Consider the following 18,959-nt stretch of genomic DNA (forward strand, 5'->3'; position numbering starts at 1 on the left):
CAACTTGGATTTATATAGCGCCCTCCATGCCGAACAGCGTCTCAGAGCGCTTTACACTAACGGATCCCGGGGCCGAGCCGGGGGGAGGGGAAGGAAGGTGACCAAAGGCGCGGTCGAAAAGAAAGGTCTTCAGCAGAGACCTGAAAATGGGAAGGGAGGGAGCGAGGCGAAGGGAGTGACGAAGGGAGTTCCAGAGCCTTGGGACATAGTGGCTGAAGGCACGGCCGCTGAGGTGGAGCAGAGGACTCGGGGGACGAGGAGGAGGCCAGACCTGGAGGAACAAAGGCAACGGGTACTGTTGTGAGGAGAGAGGAGGTCAGAGAAGTAGGGGGTGCAGAGGAGTGCAGGGACTTGAATACAAAGGTGAAGATCTTGAAATCGATCTTCTCTGGGATAGGCAGCCAGTGCAGTCTGGTAAGGACTCGGGTAATCGGGGAACGAGTTTCGTACAGGTGAGAATGCGGACGGCAGAGTTTTGAATGATTTGGATTTTATGGATGGTAGTGGATGGGAGACCGGCGAGGAGGGCGTTAGAGTAGTCCAGCTAAGAGGTGACATTTAATGTCTCATCGAAGGACAGCACCTCCATCAATGAAGCCCTCCCCCAACCCTCACCTTAGACAATGTGATTCCAAGTCCTGATGTGGGTCTTGAACCCACAAATCTTCTAACTCAGATGAGAGTGCTACCACTGAGCCAGGCTGATATCAGTTGTCGCCATGTGCCCTGATTTTAGTACCCTAAAAATCCGGTTCTTAACCAAATGTTTCCATTTGCATTTAAAAGGAAGTTACATTAATTGACACAGCATGAAGATGCCATTTTTCATATCTCTTCAGCCAAGACACCAGGATAGATCTCATCTTGTCAGATCAGAACAGACATGGTTTAGAAAGTCTACAAAGGTGTCAAAAATAACATTAAGAGATTATCAGTGATGAACGTGGACCATCACTTTAAACAATGTCAAAGGTGAGCTGCTTCTAGATTAAGGTCCTATGCAACAGCAAGCTTTTGCTAACTAAAAAAAGCTTGTTCATTCTTAATGTAATTCATGAGAGGGGATAATGAAATACATCACTGTGTCCTGTTAACAAGTGCCCTATCTGTTCTGTTCTTCATCAAAGGACTGATTATTATTTCTCTTTAAAATTTCAGAAGACTTTGAAGTGAAGTGTATGCAGAGCAAACGAAGAAAGAAAAGTTAATAAACGGCATGGGTCTTGGTGGGGAATTTCCGTAGATCACAGTAGAACCCCAGGTAACCACCAATTTCAATTATCCATCAGATTCAATTGCCCTTTACTCTGTGTTGAGACAAATTCTACAACTTCAAACTGAACTCCACCACAAAAGGTTATTTTAAATTTAAAATAACAAAACTAGAAAGTACACCTAGTGTAAGTAGAAAACTGCATAGAAAGATGATATTAGTTTAATTAATGAAAGAGATATGAAAAATACAGCAGTATTATGAAAAAGCCATTGTTAATACAGTATTTATTTTGGCATTGGATGAAAAATAACCCCCAATAGATGACCTTCGGTTTATGTTCAGAAAAGATCAACTATGTTCAGAATCTTTAATAAGTGTATAATAATATTAACAATCCTTGCATTTTATCCATAGGAAATCTCAAAGTGCTTCATAGGATTTACTGTTAAGTGTCGTGACTCTGTATTTTGTAGGCAAACAATTTGCACACATCAATGGCCTACAAATAGTTGTGAAATGAATGACCAGTTTTAGTTGGGGGATTGTTGACCAGGACACCAGGAGAAAACCCCTCCTTTTTTTGAATACTGTCATGGGATCTTTAACGTCCATCTGGACAGGTAGATGGAAGCTCGGGTTAACATCTCATCTAAAGGATAGCACCCCCATCAGTGGAGAGCAGTATCAGCTTTGACTATGTGAGTTCAAGGTTCTGATGTGGGACTTGAACCACAACCTCTGACCTTCTGACTCAGGGGTGAGTGAGAGTCCTACCAACTGGGCCTGGCTGACAACCTCTTTCCACTAAAGCCAGAACCAATTAACCTTTCAGGAGCATGTAGAAGAGTATCATCAGGTCAAATCATTACAATACACCCCACAGTCTGTTGAGAAATGAATAGATGTGGTACAAGCAAAACATTCAGAGAGACAATGAATGAGACATTATATCAATAAAGCAGCCTTTATCAATTGAGAATCATAATTCATTCTTCCTTATTAAGAATTACCGATTTCAAATTAAGGTAAGAGATTGAACAATATTTTAATTCCTTTCATGGACATAAGACTGTGGAATGACAATGCATTGCTCTGTTGCATCTGCTGTGGTGTTGCATACTGTGGTTCATCATGTGGATTAGATGTGTGCAATAGATCATTATCCCCACCATGATCTATGGCTAGGCCAGTGCACAGATGAAATGACAGGTTCTATTCATTGCTAATATTTCTCCTTCTTCATTTTCCATCATAGCTCACCCATGGCCATCTGGAGAAGGAGCAACAGCCAGCATCAACAGTGCTGCAGAAGAGTTACCATAAGGTACTGTCATTTGTGGCACTTCAGATGATTTGTGGAGTATTTTTCTCTTGAGATTAGGCTACCCATGGCATAATGAAGCATGCCAGAATCCAGATTTCTACTGAATATTATTGAAAGTGAGATGGTGCCCAGCATCAACTTATTCCCCTCTGTTACAGCAGGCTTTTGTAGGCTTTCTACACCCTTTTCTACCATATGCACAGTCTTCATTACACCTAGATAGCTGCAACCCCCTCCAACTAGGTCAATCTGTGTATACCTGCAAATCTTGGATTCTTTGCTGACTCCTAGAGAAAGAGCCTCTGAATGCTTCAGACACTTAAATGTTGCTTCACCACACCAATCGTGTGCTCAGTCAGGCTCCTGTTTATTAGTGCACCTCCCTGCACTTCCTTTCTGGTGCGGATTTCTGTTAGAGGCCAGTAGGCAATGACACAGCCACACCCTAATCACCCAGATGTCATCCTTGGAGGCTCACGTCCTTCCTGAGGGTGGCAGCACAAGGAAGCATGGTTCAGCACAATGAACCATGTATTGAGCCAGGCTACTGTTAACTGAAATATGTGTTCATTTGATCAATGTATTACACACCAGTTGAACATTGATAAAATGTAAAAATTTCCAATTAAAATATGCTGGTTGGTTCACTGTTGGATGCTTCAATGCCCTGTGTGCTCAATCAACAACAAATTCAACAACAACAACTTGCATTTATATAGCCCCCTTCACACGGATAGCGTTAATTCCAAACACATTTGAAAAATCCACAAAGACATTGAACTCTTGTTGTCTATGTATCTCCATGTTTTGCTCTCTGTTAACATGGATTATAAACAACAACAACAACATTACATTTGTATAGAATTACCCCCTTCCCCTGGCTTCTGACACCTGGTGGATTGATGTCAATATGGATTATTGGTTGATGCCCCCAGACAAAGCCTGGAGTCTGTTGCAAGTACATTCAGGACCTCAGCAACCTTGGCCACTGAGAATATTCATGTCCTCTTACGGTATATGGCCCAGTTTTGTCACCAGCTCATGAGAAAACATCAGGCTCTAGTGAGACTGAATCCTCTGTAGGATTCAGACCGGGCAGTCTAGGCTTGTAAACCCTTGTACACAGATGCACATAATTTGTATTCCAATATATCTCCTGTGGCTATAAATGCATAAAATTAACCAAGTAAGATTTCTCCCCCTCCCCCACACTGTGGTTTGTAGTCAATCACAAGACAGACAGCATGTTGCCAAAATTGTCTTGCTTTCATTTTACTGTTTCATAACAGTGCATCACATTGCCATAGGCCCAGGACTTCTCCTAAAATAGTAAATAATAAGCTACTTTGGGGTTTCTTATACCTCATTCTCACAGAAAGGAAACAGAGCAGAATCAGACACTGTGATCTTATTGTAAGTGCAGCACAGTAAGGCAGGAAGAGAACTCTGTTGACATTAGCGTACAAGCTTATCAAACAGCAATGTGCCTTGCCACCTCACTGTGGTAATGTCACGTTCTTTGCCTCTATGAATGATTTGCATATAGCACTGCTTCTACCTGCAGAATAGACAGACATTCTGTCAAGTGCTGCATAGCAAAAGAGTCTGAATCTGAAAAGAATCTGCACACAGAAAACACTTGCTCTTCATGCATCCATACAAAGCACATGGAGTTCATTCAACACTGTCTCTGGCTGTGTACATACAATTCAGTCCCAAAATATTGCTGAAGGTCTGAAAAGTACTTCTATTAGTTACCTAATTATGCCACTTAATCACCATTATTTTGGAAAGGTGCTTCACCTCCACTCAACATCTCAGCTAGTGAAGATTAAAATTTCATAGTGTGCAAGAAATTGATAACATTATCATTTTTGCTTTTATACCTTGTGAACTGCTTTTACTTTATAGACTATTAGATCCCTCTTAACTAATGTGTATATATTTCATGTAAAAGAAGATAGACCGGTATACACTGGCGGAATGTGCCTTTTCAGGTACAGACTAAAATACTGTACACTGCAGCCTATTAAATTAACACTCAAACCCTACAGACCCTCAGTGATTAGTTAGTGCTGACTAGATTTGTTTGCAGCTTCACATCATTTTTAGCCTTGGGAACAAGCAGTGAAAGATTCAGCCTTTTTAGTTTGTGCCTTTTATTTTGTACTGGCTTGTATGTAGTGTAAATCCATAACATATTCACTATTTGATAATTGTGTAAGGATAGGCTTTTATTTGTGTACAAAATATTGGTGCAAATTTAGTTTTTTCTTCTCCATTAGTTACAATCTGCACAACTTTTCTCAGGTGAAAGATAGTATCCAGGCCCCCTCACTGCCTCTGGCAGTTGCACTAAAGTGACCTTCTCCCTGTTAAAAACCTGTGATACTCACTGTTTAGGCTCAGCTATGAAGAGTGTCAATTTGGCCAAGTTACCGGAGGGTGACTAATGTAAAAGGTAACAAAAGATCATGAAGAGGAAACTAATCAAATTGCAGAAAGACCACTAAAACCAACATCAATGAACAAAGACAAGGTTTCAAGGAAAATTCCCATGCAGATAGATATAAATTAAATAACCAACATTTATTTAAGAATAATAAATATTTAACAAAGCTGATTAACCTACATTTGCTTGGAAGTGAAACTGCAACTGGGCAGACAGGTTAGAGCAAAGGGGAAAAGATTAGAGCAGAAAAAGGAAAACTTTAAAGGATTATTTTCTGGTGCTTGTAAATGTTGCTGCTCAGGTTTCATTAATAGTGCTACATATAAAACATTCTGAATGGTCACTGGTAAATAAAAATCCACAATATAAACAGCTGAGAAAGACCAAAAAAATCTGACAAAAGAGTCAGAAGCAAAACTCCGGCCGCAAAATGGTCTTTGACAATGTTTGAGATCGTGAATTTCTTCTACTTTGGGGGATTTTTGGTAGAAAATTCTGCTATTTCAGTCCTAAATCAAATTGTTAATGCACTAACTTCCAATTTGCAAATTCTTTACTACATTTCAGCTCCACTGTGTGAAATTCTTTGGCATTTTTTGATGTAACAAGATGCTATATGAAATGTAGTATTTTGCCTTGAAAAAAACAATTGAAACAGAAATACAGCAAAATAAGCACTCGTTCATTCAATACCAACGAAACTCATAACATTAAAAATAAATATGAAAGCTTATAGACACTCCAGAGAGGCCTAGAATCCTACTGAGTGACCAAGTAAGGTTGGGTGATCATTTCTTGAGATCGCAGAATGATAAGCCCTAGGGCAGGAGGCACAGTACAATATTGTCCAAGAACTGATACCTGAGAATGTACATTTGAGAGCAGCTGTATTTGCATTAATCTGTCCATCAGCATGAAATTGATACAATAGCATTGCAAATCTACAACGAGGAATGATACTGACCGACAATTTACTGTTTCCTTCCATTCATTGTACAGCCAGAGAAGTACTTCACAATTTTTCATGAGGGACAGACTGCATTTAGCCAGCAGTTGTACAGTGCAAGACATTAACAAGGAGGGACACAGACTTGTCCCAAACATTTAGGATGCAAGAATTCAATCGGATACACTTCCTCCTTAATATGATTAGATATGTTTATACTTCCACCACTCCCAAGAGCCATCTCCCATAGTATATTCTGTGAAGTGCTTTGAAACGTCACAACGATGTGATATGGCACTATATAAAATGCAAGGATTATTATTATTTAGACCCAATAGACTACAATTAATCTGAACGTCACAATATAAGGTCCCCAGAAGTTTTTTTAAAATGGTATTCTTCCAGAGATCTGACCATTGGAAAATTACATGAAGAATCCTTTCTCTGGTTGGATTAAGTAAACCGCTTGCCATTGAGAGCACTATCTGATAAGATGCTTCTTCAGGTGGGACTACCCTACTAATTGGAGCTTTGGGTTCCAGGGTTAACAGGAACCAAATGGAAAGAATAACTGTCCCCTCAGCTCTCATTCCACCCTCACATCTATCTGATCCTTGACCTAGACTGCTTGTTTGCAGCATCACTACATTGCTTGCCTTCATCCCTAGCTTATCCTCAATGCTGCTGAAACCTTCAACCACATCTTTGTCATCTCTAAACTTGACTTTTCAAATGCTCTTCTCACCCCAACGCCACCATCTGCGAGCTTCCCCTCCTGGAGCTCTTTGCTGTACTCTTATCCAATGCCCTTTCTTTCCCTGTATCTTATAATTATTTTCCCTCAAGTATTTATCTAATTCCCTAATAGGGTCCAAGATTCATATCCACAGCCAGTTAGTAATTATCAATCGGTTTGAACACAATTTTTAAGTGTCACCTACAAATACACAGTCACTGTACTCTGGAAAGGTCTGTGAGGCACTTTGATACGTTTAAGCATAATAAGGAACCCTGTTAGTTGATTGGCAGATCTGCCATGTTTCGCTCACAAAACACACAGTCAATCCACATTACAATATTTTCTGTGAAGCATTTTGAGGCGTCTCAACGACGTGATAAGGCACTACATCAAATGCAAGGATTATTATCATTATTAATAAAGTGCCATATGAAATGCAAGAATTGTTATTAGTACTTTTCACCCCCAATATCGGATTTGACAAATTCTGATTTCAAACATTGTATATAACCTGAGGCTCAGTAAATATACACAAGGAGGCTGGAACAAACCAAAGAAACCCTAACAGTTAACCTCTCATCAACAAGTCACATCAACTTTACAATAAAAATAGACACAATTTGTGCTGGTTGTCAACATTAATTCAGAGGAACAAATATCAACTTACAAATGATCAGTCAAAAATCTGTTTCTCATTGGTAGCATTAACCCTATTCTGGTCCTCCTGGCCAGGAATAGTATGGTGCAGCTGAACATTGTTGTCAGCTGTAAAGCAACACTATCTTGCAATGTTAAGTGCTCAGCACCTGAACCAGGAAGACAGATAACAGCTTATTTCCATCATCCATATAACGGGCACCAGGATATCCTGTGAAAAAAACTTGTGATAGTTGTGTAAAGGAAAACGAAGGGTACAGCTGGGCATGTTGGGCTGCTAATGTTACTCAGATGGTAATCGTGATAACACAGTTCCTTCATAAACACTGACAACGTGTCTGGAAAAGCTAGCATTCACGAACCATAAGGAAAATCAACACCATGTTGACACAGATGTGCTACTGGCAGTTTATGTGCAATGGTATGGCACCCTGTTAGTATTGTAAATTCTTCTGCAATGTTGCAGTTGAATACACCACATGAAATCTATTAACTGAACTCATGAATGTTATGCTGGTATCTTGTATGCTCGAATATTGAACATGACTTACATAAAACAGTGTACTAACTTTATTCACTGAATTTGGTACACAGCTGCAAAAAGGTAGTTAAAAATGTGATTGGCTATGTTCTTTATTGTCAAGGAACATGTTCTAAAGTTACAGCACCCAAATCCAAAAACAAGGCTAATAACATATTTAATGGCTGAAACAGATGGAAAGATTGAGTCTACAATATCTATAGAAGTGAAATTGAAAGCGGACATTGAAGAGTAACCTATTATTTGATTGCAATATTATTTAATATATGTCAACATATATGAGTGGACTACAGTGATCAGAAGTATTAAGCTGTAACATGTAACAAGACTTTGGTACCTAAGCCATAAGTCTGATTTCTACAATAAGCAAATGCTAAAAAGAATACGATTGCATTAGAAAGAGACAGATTACTAAATGCTTGTTTACATTGTTACAAGACAACAGCAGCGTGGATCAGATTGGTACTTAAGCACCAAAGCTTATTATCCTTTGAAGTTGTTTACTAGGGGGTGCAGCAGTTGTAAGCTGGATGTCCTGTGGATTTGTAAAGGCTGTGCAAACAGTAATGCTATTTGAGAAAAAAAAGTTTAATTCATCATGAATTCACCAAAATTCTGCTGCTAAGTTCTGTCATAAATATAAAGCAAATGTTTACTGCTAATATAACCTCAATATAGTTATAGTAGCCACTGTAGTGTTTTCTAAAAGGAGAGTTTTAGACCTAAATAGATTAGAGATAGGAACTGCAAAAAAAACTATATCACTATATCGTCATTTGTTTGATAGCACTGTTTATGTGGTTTATTAATTGCATTTGATATTGCACCAATCACATCAGGAGGATATCTCAAAGTGCTTCACAGGATTTACTGTAGTGTGGTGACTTTATATTTTGTAGGCAAATGCTGCAGTCAATTTTCACACAATAATGTCCCACAAATTGCCATGAACTAAGTGATCAATTTTATCTGAGGGATTGTTAGGCAGTAAACTGGGGAGAAACTCCCTTCTCTTTTCAAATAGTACCACAGGATCTTTAATGGTTTGTACAGATTCTATGCCCCTAGACTCTGGAATGCCCTCCCTCTATTCCTTTGTCTCGCGTCCTCTCTATTTGTCTTTAAGTCCTGCCTTAAAACCTACCCTTTCAACCGCATCTATAGTTACCTCCCTCTTCCCCCGCTCCCCTGCTTGGTGTACGTCATTATAAAGCACTCCAAGACGTTATCCAATGTGATGGGCACGACATAACAACAACAAGATTACATTTGTATAGCGCCTTTCACGTTGGGAGGAAGTCCCAAGGTGCTGGACAGAGTACAGCATTTCAGACCCGAGCTGGGGTTGGGAGCCTAAGGGATGGGAGGGGAAGGGGGGTGACCGATGGCATGGTCGAAAAGGAGTGTCTTGAGGCGGGACTTGAAGGAGGCTAAGGAGGGGGCGAGGTGGAGTGATTGGGGGATGGAATTCCAGAGGTTGGGGGCAGAGTGGCTAAAGGCTCTCCCGCCAATGGTGGGGTGGGTGAGTTGGGGGATGTGGAGCAGGCCAGAGCCGGATGAGTGGAGGGAACGGGCAGGTTGGTAGGGGGTTAGGAGGTGGCAGAGGTAGGGTGGGGCGAGGCCATGGAGGGCTTTGTATGTGAAGACCAGGATCTTGAACTGGATCCTCTGAAGGTTAGGGAGCCAATGGAGTCGGGCGAAAATGGGGGAGATGGGGTCACGGAGTTTGGTGTGGGAGAGGACATGGGCTGCAGAGTTCTGGATTATCTGCAGCCTGTGGAGGGAGGAGTTGGGAAGACCGATAAGCAGGGAGTTTGTGTAGTCGAGCCTGGAGGTGATGAAGGCATGAACAAGCGTTTCAGTGGCCTGAGGGGTGAGGTAGTGGCGGAGTCAGGCGATATTATGGAGGTGAGGGAAGATAGAGTGGGTTCTGGCTTGAATGTGGGGGAAAAGACAGTTGAGTGTCGAACAAGATACCTAGGTTCCTGACTGGCTTGGTGACAAAAATGGAAGTTGTTGTTGTAACGACCAAAAAGAAGTTTGCAGGTATTCAGCACTTTTGATACTTTGATTAATTTATTCATCATTTGAGGGAAAAGGACCGATATCAATGAATAAATATATTATCAACAGTCAACGGGTAGCCTGCTCATTTTACATCTCTGAATCTATTACATTTTATGGTTATGTTTTGCTTTTGATCATGAATATTTTTTGGTCAGCTGGGTGTCTGATACATGCGGAAATCCATCACCATGCTTAAGAGTATCCAAACCAAGATTTATTTCTTGCATCCAATCTACGCATGGAAATCCCAGAGATAGATTGTTGGAATAGAATGTACACTCTCCCTGGAGGAGGACCATGTCAGTGCTTTAAGGACATCCTCCTGACTTGAAAGGCATTTTACAAATGTAATTTTGTTGTTGTTGTGGTTTATCTAATTCCAGAAGGTGTTAGGCATAGGTTGGCAAGAGCCAAGGCTTAGGGACCCTAGAGTGTGCATTGGGGTACTGCTGGAGTTTGACCACTTAAAACCACACAGCTTGCCATTGATATTGCTATCCGGCAAGCTTTCCTGCTGCTTGTCCAGCTCGGACCACCCTACCCATTAGGGCTTTGGCTTGCATGGTTAACAGGAGCTGAGTGAGATGACTCCCTGCCCCCAGTGACTGGTCTGCCCTTCCAGGTCCTGCCAATGAACCAGGCTGGCTGAGCTGTCATCAGCAGTGTCCTGGAATACTGCGGACTGGCCTGGCTCAGGAACTGGACTAGGGAGACCGCCACAGCGAGCTGGCTCAATTCCGATATTCTGTTGGCAAGCATGCCAGTTCAGCTTCGAGGAGACTCTGCTTAATTTTGATCATAATGGAAAGGAATATCATTGTGTGGAATAGGGATATTTTTACCATTCTTGGCAGGATCCAATCCTTCCTGCTCAGGAAGAAGACAGCCTCAACAGCACCATAAACTCCACTTCAGAACAGGACTGCAGAATGCAACAAGTGTGATTTTTTTCCATTTTCCACACTTATCGTCCCTATCGCCTCTTTCAGTTAGAGTGAATTACATTGTAACATAATAAGGAGTAGACCATTGGTCCACCTAGCATACTCACGTAACCAGTTTTAATAGCAATTTTACGATGCAGACACTTCCCATTAGGAACTGGTTGAAGCTGTCGAAAATAATTCCTAGCAACCAAACGAGAGATTAAATGTTCTTCCTACTATCTGGGCCTGATTCAAACGCAGGTCGCAGGAGTGAAGAGGTAGTGTGCTGACTTACTGTGTTATCACTTATCTCCTGCATAGTTCCTAACCCCAAACAATTAATGTTAATTTAACCAAGTGATGAATATATATTGGAACATCTTTTTAGATAACCTTGAATTCTCATTGAATTGAGGGGAACAGGAGCCATCACTTTACAACATTCTTTTTCTCGCTTTAAAAATGAAATGTCTTTTAATCTAGTTGTGATTCTTTGGTTTGACCCTTCAGTGTTGAAGAATATTGAATATGTGCTGAATAATATCAAAGCACCTGACTGAAATTTAAAACTGATGCCTATAATTTATCGCACTATATATTAAGTTGAATAGACTTTTTTTTCCAACAAAAGCAATTCACTTATTTCATTATACATATGAGAATAATTATGTAAAATGTGAATTTAAGGCACAGGTGTTTCTTTAATTTATTGACATTGTAATTACATTAATTGAATTACATAGATTTGCATAGAACATTACTGCACAAAACAGGCCATTCGACTCAACTGGTTCATAATGGTGTTTTTACCCTATAAGAGCCTCCACCCTTCCTATTCCCCTCTCCTATGTCTCGCTTCCATTTTCCCTTATATATGCATTAAGTTTCCTCTTAAATTCTTGAATGCTTTTTGCTTTAGTCACAGACTTCACATTCTCACCACCCTCTGTGTAAAGAAGTTGTTCCTTTAGATCCGCTAGTTATATTTAGTAGTTTATATTTAAGCCCCTCCTTTTGGACTCATCAACAAACATAAGTGAGTAATAAACATAATTTTTCTTTGAGGCCATAAAGCGTGCACAACTAAGATGATGAAATGTAATACCTGGATGCTTCAAACATTCCTATAAGGTGGAGTTAAGCTTTCATACTTGTGGCAATCCTGGGATTGCTTCTACCCTCCACCCACTATATGGTACCTTCGCCAGAGGGTCATAATAATTTCACTGGTTGCTCTATATGGAATGTAAATGATCAGTTTTACCTTGTCAGAGCATATTAATAATCAAAAATTAGAACAACAAGAAGTTTTTTTTTAGAATATTGTTTTTCTTCCTATCATATCCCCTTGCAATCTGTTTGCTGACTGCCAACCAATGTAAGAACCACATTATAACCATGTAAGTATATATCCAGATTTAATCTGCACCACAGGGTTGATAAGGAAATAGCCCATATTTTATGCCCTCAGACTACTATAAAGTAGGTCCAGTAATTACATTTTTGGGGTACAATATTGATAATTAGTTTAATTATTCTATTTACTTTTTTGTATTATTGGTTTAATTTCTATTTACATTTTTTAAAAAACATTGTGGAGTGAGTGCACATACTAATTGTATGTTTTCAACTTAGAAAATATTATTTGGAGATTGATTATCTTATTATTACATTACAGTTACGTACAGTGATAAGGCACAGAAACATATCATTTGGCCCAACAGGCTGATGCCAATGTTTATAGTCCACACAAGTCCCCATCTCTCCCGTTCCCCTCACCTATAACCCTCTATTCCCTTCTCCCTCATCTCTGTATGGAGTTTTCTCTTAAAAACATCTAATTTGAAGAGGACAGCACCTTCAACAATGCAGTGCTGCAATGGAGTGTCAGCCTGGGCCATGAGTTCAAAGTCCTGTTGTGGGGCCAGGAAACAGAAATCTATCTGTGCTCCAAAACGCAGCGGAATCACATTTTAATGAGAATCTCACTATATAGACAGCTGAGTGCTGGTGGGGGGGATACACAAATTGATCCTGCGTTATCATTTCATGGCAAAACAATGCACTCAGGCACTGAGTTGCTGCTCCATTGGTTGTGGTTCCCTCTGCAAAGTTCCCTCCTCCTTTTCTGAAAGTCATCTCTTTGTTGGGATATGGCTCTATGGGCTTCTCCGCAAAAGCTTTTGTGTGTTGATGGGCTACATGACCACTGGGGGGCATCACAACTCAGATAACAATGTTAGACGCTTCATCTTAATGTTTGCCCTAATGTTCCTCCCCCCACTCCATCCCCACAATAAAAGGCATTTTGTGAGATTGAGTGGGTTTTCCTTTTTATGACCATAACCCGCCCTTGCCAACATCCACAGAACCACATTTTCCAGTAAACGTCATTGGATAGTAATCAAGAACAGGAAACGTGGCTGATTTTCTTCCCCGCAGGGAGACTAACATCAATTGTACACAGACCTCATTGAGTCTGGTACATTGACCTGTATGGTCCTATTTCCACATTGGGTAGCGCTTTTACCAACTAAGCCATTCAACTAGACTATTTAATAGTCCAGTTACCATCCAGCACCTAATCCAGTTTATCTCATTATTATTTCAGTGCCCCAATATAAATATGGTTATTCATTCACTGTCTAAAAAAAACTTTGAGTAAGGTCCCACCAAATCACCACAAGTAGGGATCACTTTGACTTGGTATTACATTTATAGCTACTGTTATGTTGCTACCCTTTTGCAGGAATAACGTGTGCCACTAAAATGAATCTATGATTCAAGTATAACAATACATTGAAGAGGTGGGATGCAATGCTTCATTTATTCCAGTTCCCTCAAAAAGGTTTCTATTGGGGGAGAATAGAGGAGCCCCTTATCACTGAACTGTTTCAGAAATATTTGGTGCTATCTGATGAAAGTAACTGCTGCATTTGCTTGCAAGTACAGTCACCACACTTGACAGTAATTATCTGCGAAACACATCCCTGAGATCCCTAATCATATAAAGTTTTATAATAATGCATTTTTTTTACTCTGGAATTGGTGTGCTAATTTATTCAATTTTAGAATCTCACCCTTTGCCCAATATATTCTAGAAAAGACTGATTTACACTCAAGGCCACAAATTATTCACTTACCTTCCTAAAGGTTGTGTGGAGGTGATACCCTTGAACAGAAAAATGTAATTAAAAACAGGAAGGTGCTCTGCCAATATAAGAACTGGTGTTCTGCATGTAACCAACCATGCAGAACCAAATAAAAGATTTTAGATATTTCTATATTCATGCTTTTAATTCAGAAAGCTAAAATGTCAGTGTTACGTAATATTCCATACAAAAAAAGTATGTTTGAAAAAGAAAATTGCTACTAAAAATATTAAATAAAAGAAAGTGTGTAAAATGTGAAGAGGAGATATCCACTCTGGTAATGAGAGTAAAACAGTAACAGTTTCAGACAAGAGTGTACCATTACTCTGACGAGCCTTCCCATTTAGCTTCCCAAGAGATTCTGTCAACACATCACATTATCTAACGCACCTGAATCCTTTTAACTTCCAGGAACATGTCTGGTTCCTTCTTGAAATCTTTCATAGATCTTCCTGCTACCATCTGTCCTGGTAGTTTGTTCCACGCACTTGTCACACTTCCAGTGAAAAATATTCTCCTGCACTTTCTACTCGCTTTTAAAAGAACTGCAGAAAATTAGCAACCAAATTACAACTGAATCTTACAATTTCCTGGGAAACCTTGAAGAAAAACATAAATTTGAAGAAAAATAGTCTTAAATTGAACCCATGAAAATTTTCAGGCTTCAGATGCTTAACCGGGGTAAGGGGCGCCTTCAAGTGTTAATTATGGCTCGTGTGTCACTTGCCACTGAGGCTGACCTGTGCACTGAATTTGAATAAAATAAATTAAAGCTGCATGCACATTTCATGCTCTGATTTAGTAATTAACTCATCTGCAATGCTAAATGATAGAATGCAAAAATAGCTCTTGTTGTAACACGATACAGTATTGGTTAATACAATTTAAAATGCAACAAGCAATACATTGTATTAAACTTCCATAATGACATAAGAGCAACATCAAAATATTATTTCTCTAAATTATAAAAATATAAACCTAGTGCAGATATTAGTTTAAGTCAGTAGAGTTGTTACATTCCTAATCACCCTGACATTTGGTATAACGCCTTTCATGATGGGAGGACATCCCTTCACAGGACATACTGTAAAGTGACTGTGTTTTGTGACGCAGAAGCCAATTTGCGCACAGCAGTGTCCCACAAACAGCCATGAAGTGAATTTTATTTGGGGGATTGTTGCCCAGGAGACCGTTTTCTGCATAAGTAAAAATGTAGACTTGTGTCAGCGCCTTGAGGACGACCACCTGATGTGAAAGGCGCTATATCATGCAACTTGTTATTGTTGTTGTCAGGGGCGGAATGTTAGGAAGTCACACCAATAGGCAAATCATCTGTGTTTAGCTTTGCTCAGGGCATACTTCAAAAACTAGCAAAAAGGGAGGAAAGGTCGACTTATCTTCTTAATGGTCAAAGAACCTTAAGGAGTAATCTGTGCTGTGCTTCACAGCCAAGAAGGCCCAGCGACATGTGACTATTTTATGGCAGATCTACCCTGGAGTTAATGAGGAGTCTGAAAATTAATTGCAAGTAGGAGGTGAGAAGTGAATAATACAGTTTGTTTCTGCTAGAGAGCATGGGTGTAATGGCACTACCAGATATATCCAAGAGGAAAGGACGGTCTCTGACCCCAGAGGGCATCAGAGACTTAGCAGCTAGCGCACCTAGCAAAATGGAGTGAGTTGTCTGGGCAGGTCATAGTTGCTTGTGAAAACTCAAGCTCAACAAACCTGAAGGAATAGCACCATTAAGATTGCAATGAAGATCATCAATGCCCTCAATTTTCGTGCCAATAACAAACACACAGTACATGCTAGGAATCAGCCAAATTACTCTGTACTGTTATATTATGAAGCTATCTAGGGCACTACATCACAAGGCTTCCTGCCAAATACACCTCAATACAAACTAGAAGCTGTACAGCAGCAATAATTCTTCCAAAATGTCTTCCCAAAGGTACAGATCACTATCAACTTTATTCACACACAGTAACTGAATCACGCATGACCTACAAAGCCAATGATATCTCTGAATCTGAAGGGCTACAGATGTTAGATGTATACCACTAGAGATGCACATTTGGAAATGAAATACATTTTAATGTATCTCGCTGCCAGTCACTCTTTAATTATGCCAAAAAATAAAGGGTCCATTGTACAAAACCAAACAATAAACATCCAGCATTCAGGAAGAACAAAACAGGGAACGCTGGCAGTAGTTCTGTTACTGTAAACAGTAAAATATGCATGTCAATTCACAATTCCTGTGAGAAAGACCTGGTAATTATGCCATCTTGCATTATATTTTACTTCAACGCTCCCAGGGGGAGTAAACACAGTTTGCTTGGAGCTGAGCTGCCTCCACGGTGAGTGTTGGAATTGAGTCAACCCTCTTTAGCAGTCTTGAGCCAGGCGGGACTGTAATACTCAGGTCCTCTAGGGCTCTGCTGATGACAGACCGGCCGGACTATTTGGCAGGGCTTGGAGGGACAAACTGGGAGCAGGCAATTCTATCCCACATCCTTGGAGTATATTTACTTTATATTTTCACTTCCTATAACAACAACAAAATTACATTTGTAAAGCGCCTTTCACATCTGGAGGACGACCCAAGGTGCTGGACAGACAGAGATATGGATTTGAGTTGGGGTCGGGGAGGGTGGAGGGCAGGGGGGGAAGCAGGGAAATTGAAAGCACGGTCAAAGAGGAGGGTCTTGAGATGGGTCTTGAAGGAGGCAAGGGAGGGGGCGAGGTGGAGGGACTGCGGAATGGAATTCCAGAGGGTGGGGGCAGAGTGGCGGAAGGCCTGCCTGCCAATAGTGGGGCAAGCGAGGCGAGGATGTGAAGCAGGCCAGAGGGAGCGAGCAGGATGGTGGGGGTTTAGGAGGTCACAGAGGTAGGAGGGAGCAAGACCATGGAGGGCTTTGAAGGTGAGGTCCAAGATCTTGAATGTATCCTCTGTGTGATGGGAAGCCAGTGGAGTTGGGCAAGGATGGGGGTGATAGGGTCGCAGAGCCTAGTGTGGGCTGCAGAGTTCTGGATGATCTGCAGCCTGTGGAGGGAGGAGTTGGGGAGGCCAACAAGCTATATGTAGTACCTTGCATCTGTGTTGAAGGGTGCTACATAAATGCAAGTTGTTGTTGTTGGTGTCCTATCAGGATCCATTTGTAACTCCTTTGCTGCCTCTTCTGATTCCAGTTTCCCCCAACTGGATGTCATTTGCAAATAGGTCTTTGAATTCACTGGGTCTGTGAATCCAAGTCAATGATACAGTAAACTCCTGAGATATCGCACTCCAAGGGAAAAGAGCTCAATGATGATATCCGGGGTGACTATGTTGGCATGAGTCCTCCAGGGCCACAAGGGGGCACTGTCGGCAGGAGGACCTACACCAACACACAATGCACAGTTTTTGTGCTATATCTGGTTGTCAACTATCAGCTAAATAGGTAGCACATGCAATAACTATTTTGACTTAGTTTCTCTACCAACTACCCTCTACTTCCTTACCTTCAACTAATTTCAAATTTATGTCTTATCCTTGCAGATTACACCAAGCATCATTTGCAAATGACACCGAGTTGGGAGAAACTAGAATCAGAAGTGGCAGCAAAGGAGTTACAAAGAGAGCTTGATAAGATATACATATCAGCTGATGTCTGACCAATTTCAATACAAATAAAGTCCATGTCTTACCCAGTGCAATCAGCTTGTGAAGGATATTCAATGTGGTACTTTATCAAAATCCTTCTGGAAGTTTAGGTACATTACATCATGTCTTACCACAATTAATCGGGGATGTCAGCTGTATCTGGGTCATTGGCTAGAACTAAGTAAATGAGGGAACTAGTCCTGACACACATTGATAGAAAACAGGTATGCACCACATTGACAAATGTTTTTTAAGATTAAAAGTTTAAATACCATGGGATACTACAATGCAACAAAAAATTAGTATCCAAGGTTCTTAAGTACTTTATAACACTTGCTTTTTAGTTGGTTAAAGGGATAAATCAATTATCTAACTGGTAAATTTAAATAACATTCTGCTGCCAAGCACATCACCTTGAAGTCAGGTCAGCTCCAAGGAGAACTCGCTTACCTCCCTCAGGGGAGGATAGTAAATTAATTATTATTAACATATTTCAAGTTAAATATACACTGTATATAGTACATATGTAAACCAGGAACAGTTAGTAAAATTCTCTAAAATACAATAATCACACCCCACTAATTTCTGTGAAGTATGGCTTCACACTGAAGTATTCTTTTTGCTGCTGGTGGTTTGCGCTATAAGCACCCAGCAGTATATTCTTTTAAGGGCGTTAAATATGGTGCTAAACTAACTTTGGCTGTCACTACCAGTCTCATTTTGGACTGTAGATGTATTTCAGACATTCAACTTTCTTGCCCAAGTAGAAAATCACCAATTAAAACTATAATCAAGGAAGGAGGGAACTGACGATAATAATTTTGCACCACATTTGTAGATTAAGCATACATTCAATCAAAGCCCATTTGAGTTTGTTCCCTGAGTGAAGGAAATGTTTTTATATCGCTTGTTCCAAGAAAGATTCTTTCTTTCTTCATTGTTCCTTTCTTCCCTGTTCCTCTCCTACAGATGTTTGACTGACTTCCTTCTACCAAGGTACAATTCCATGTGTCTCAGGTCCCTTATTCAAATCCCATGAGTTTAGATAGTAAATGTTATTCAAGCCTGGTCCTGTCCTTACACAATGTCTGCATACGTCCATCTTTCAACAGGGGTCTCTGAAAAATGATTAGGGGTGGGATCTCTAGCTTATTTTCCGAAATCTACCCTAATTTACAGGCGTAGCTCAAATCCCGTCCTGGATGGATCAGCTCATTTTCCAGTGTTGGATGAGGCTGAAGTCATTTGTATTGAAGTTGTATGTGAAAGAAGCCTTCTTAAAGCCTTCCC

General features: G+C 40.4%; 1 long non-coding RNA gene across 1 annotated transcript; it reads left to right on the plus strand.

Moving 5' to 3' along the window:
- The first annotated feature begins 1,195 nt into the window (after nt 1-1,195).
- On the plus strand, nt 1,196-17,625 carry LOC121848578. Its single transcript, XR_006084956.1, has 3 exons — nt 1,196-1,261; nt 2,472-2,540; nt 17,565-17,625. It is a non-coding gene; the product is annotated as an uncharacterized LOC121848578 (long non-coding RNA).
- Nucleotides 17,626-18,959: the final 1,334 nt, after the last annotated feature.

Source organism: Callorhinchus milii, unplaced genomic scaffold (genome assembly GCF_018977255.1).
Source record: "Callorhinchus milii isolate IMCB2004 unplaced genomic scaffold, IMCB_Cmil_1.0 Scaffold1, whole genome shotgun sequence".
NCBI classification, from domain to species: Eukaryota; Metazoa; Chordata; class Chondrichthyes; order Chimaeriformes; family Callorhinchidae; genus Callorhinchus; species Callorhinchus milii.